This window comes from Propithecus coquereli, unplaced genomic scaffold, assembly GCF_000956105.1.
Source record: "Propithecus coquereli isolate 6110/MARCELLA unplaced genomic scaffold, Pcoq_1.0 Scaffold181, whole genome shotgun sequence".
NCBI lineage: Eukaryota > Metazoa > Chordata > Mammalia > Primates > Indriidae > Propithecus > Propithecus coquereli.
The window spans coordinates 4,131,542-4,135,118 of record NW_012142857.1 but is presented as its reverse complement, the minus strand read 5'-3'; the positions used below and the strand labels follow the sequence as shown (position 1 = coordinate 4,135,118).

At 37.7% G+C, this 3,577-nt stretch overlaps 1 protein-coding gene and 1 pseudogene across 1 annotated transcript in view; one reads left to right on the top strand and one right to left on the bottom strand.

Annotated features, from left to right (window-relative positions):
* ZBTB7C (zinc finger and BTB domain containing 7C) overlaps window positions 1–3,577 on the top strand; it is a 268,512-nt gene that overhangs the window by 55,924 nt on the left and 209,011 nt on the right. The window lies entirely within an intron of this gene.
* Window positions 450–906, bottom strand: LOC105808892 (annotated as a pseudogene).

The window sequence follows — 3,577 nt, the reverse complement described above, 5'->3', positions numbered from 1 at the left end:
GATGATTACACTTTTTTTTTTATCTTATTGCACTGGATAGGACTTTGAATTCAGTGATAAGTAATGCAGGTGATAGTGGCATCCTTGTTAGGGTCCTGAGTTTAATAAAAATACAACTAAATTTTTACTATTACCTATGATATTTTCCATTAGTTTTTAGTAAATACCTTCATCAAATTAAAGAAGTTCTTTGCTATTCCTAATTTGCTAAGTTATTATCAATAGGTATGGAATTTTGTCAAATGCTTTTTCTTCAGCATTTCCTAAGCTGATCATATTTTTTTGTTCTCTTTAATCTGATAATGTAGCATATTGCATTAATAGGTTTTCTGATGATAAGCCATTTACATTTCTAGGATAAACTGTAGTTGATCATGATGCAATTTTGATACACTGCTAAATTTGATTTGAGCCTTTTTGTTGTTCATCTTTGATGAACTCATAAATAATTACTTGTCTTCTGGCTTGTTGAAGTAATAAGTCAGACACTATTTGCCACAATAATGCCTGTCAAAGTGGCTGGCTGTAAAACTCCAGCATTGCATTCATCCAAAGGGCACTCCCCAGGAAGGCGACTAATTTTACCATTCTCATCTACCTGATAGAGTTTTAGGATGGCCATGTAACCTTCTTTCTCCTACGTTTTTTCTTCTTCAGAAGGGTGTAAGACTTCTTTCTCCTTATCTCAGCACCACCACGACGTCTCAACACAAGTTGAAGCATGGACTCCTTTTGATGTTGTAACTGGACAGAGTCGGTGCCTCTTCCGGTTGCTTGCCAGCACGGACCGAGCAGGAGGAATTCCTCCCTTGGCCTGAATCTTGGCCTTCACGTTTTCTATTGTATCTGAGGTTCAGCCTTGAGGGTGATGGTCTTCCCCCTACAGGTTTTCATGAAAATCTGCATTTTGGTGGTAGTTCTCCCTGAGGTTGAGGGAAAGGAAGAGATGGGTTAGACCTGGAAACAAAGAGAGGGTGATGCACAGGTAGCTGGCTGGAGAGTGGCCAGAGAGCACACACTCACAACAAATGGGGGATCTGAGACTTTCTTGAAAAGGATTTTTGGAGCTATCGTCATAAGTGAGACTGGTCAATAATTTTCTTTTTATTAATGTGTGCTCTCTGTTTGCAGTTATTAAGGTTATACTAGCCCCATAGAATCATGTTGCTAGTTTTCCCTCTTATTCCATTCTCTGAGACAGTTTGCTTTGGACGGAGATTTTCCATTCCACAAAGATTTGGCAAAACTTGTCTCCAAAGCCTTCCTGGCCTGGTGCCTTTGAGTGGGGAGGCACAGACTTCTATCTCTTCCGTTTCTCTTGGGGTTATGAGTGTACACAGGTTTTTTCACTTCTTCTTGAGCCAGTTATGACCATTTACATATAATTTTAAATAAAATTGCTTATTTTTTTCTAACTTGGTTCATGATTCCTCCTTTGATTTAATAAATATCTATTGTTTTTGTCAAGAAATCCCCATTTAAATCCTATTACTGGTTTTCTGTGCCATATTATTAAGGCCACAGGTGCGGAAGGAATCTGGTACTGGTCATGAGCATTCCTACATGTTTTCACAAGATTTGTTTAGGAAAACACCGTGCCAGTTCAGGAAAACGCTCTGCCAGTTCAGGAAAACGCTCTTCCAGTTCAGCGGGGCCTGGTTTGGTATCTATTAATTAATTCATCAATCAATTAATTTTCCATTGCTAGAGATTGGGCCTTTCTTTTAATTAAGTCATCGTTTTGCTCACTTGTGACTCTTTTCCAGTAATAAGTACTTGGGATAACTATTGTATAGTTTTTACTAATCTGAATATAAAATGATATTTCAGTGTTGTTTTAAACTTCATTGTGGTAACAATCTAATTTTTTTCTATCTTTGGGTAAATTTATTAAACAGTCTTTTCCTTTCCCTACGGATTTGTAATGCCAGGTTTGCCATGTACCCAGTTTATATCAATCTGTGAGTTTCTTTCTAGGATTGCTATTTTTTTTTTTTTTTACTTCATTGTCCATTTCTATGATTTTAACATATAAGTCTTATCAATGAGTTTTCTAATAAGTCTTGATGCATAATAGAGCAAATCTCTCCCGTATTTTTTTTTTCCAAAATTGTTTTAGCAGTTCCTGGCCTTTTACATTTTCACATGATCTGTATCATGTACCACAAAATACCCTGATGGAAATTTTTAAAAATGGAGATATAATGTATATACCATAAATTTCACTCTTTTAAAATGTACAATTCAGTGGTTTTTAATATGTTTGCAAAGTTCTATAACTGTCACTACTAATTCCAGAACATTTTCATCACCCCAAAAAGAAACTCTGTACTGATTAGCAGCAATTCTATTCCCCCCTTCCCCCTGCCCTTGGAAACCACTGTCTACTTTTGTTTCCATGTATTTGCCTATTCTCTACGTCTCATATAAATGGTTCATACAATATGTAACCTTTTGTGTCTGGCTTGTTTCACTTAGCACAATGTTTTCAAGATCCACCCATGTTGTAGTGTGACTCAGTACCTCATTCCTTCTTTACGGCTGAGTAATATTCCATTGTGTGGATATACTGTATTTTGTTTATCCAGCCATCAGTTGATGGACATTTGGGTTGTTTCCACTTTTGGTTATTATCAATAATGCTGCTGTGAACATCTGTGTGCAAGTTTTTGTGTGGGCAGATGTTCTTACTCTCTTGGGTGTATACCTAGGAGTGAAATTGCTGGGTCTTTTGGAAACTCTAGGTTTAATCTTTTGAGAAATTGCCAGAACGGTTCCCAAAGTGGTTGTACCATTTATTTTACATTCTAGTCAGTGTGAAGTGGTAACCTGCATGGCATTTTGATTGAAACTGCATTGGCTTCCATATTAGTTTGGGGAGATTTGCACCTTAATATTGCGTCTTTTCATCCAAGAACCTGGTATATACATCTGTCCGTGTGGTCAGATATTTTTTTTATGGCTTTCCAGTCATCTTGCTGAATTGTTTTATTATTTTAGCTTTAGGTGTGTATTAGTCAAGATTCTCTGGAGAAACAGGTTATATGTATATATAGAGATAGATAGATAGATAGATAGATAGATAGATAGATAGATAGATAGAAAGAGATTTGTGATTTGTTGTTAGGGATTGGCTCACATGATTATGGAGACTGAGAAATCCCATATTCTGCCATCTGCAAGCTGGAGGCCCAGGAAAGCTAGTGGCATAGTTTCAGTCCGAGCCTGAAGGCCTAAGAACCAGGAGACCTAATGGTGTAAGTCCCAGTTCAGGTCCAAGGGCACAAGAACCAGGAGCACCAGTGTCCAAGAGCAGGAGAAGATGGATGTCCCAGCTCAATCAGAAAACAAATTCACCTGTCCTCCACTCTTTTGTTCTATTTGGGCCAGCAAAGGATTGGATGTTGCCCACCCACAGTGGTGAGGGTGATCTTCCTTATTCAGTCTACTGATTCAAACACTAATCTCTTCTGGAGTCATCCTCACCAACACACCCAGAAATAACATTTTACCAGCTATCTGGGCATCACTTAGCCCAGTCAAGTTGATATATAAAATTAACCATCACAAAGTGCAT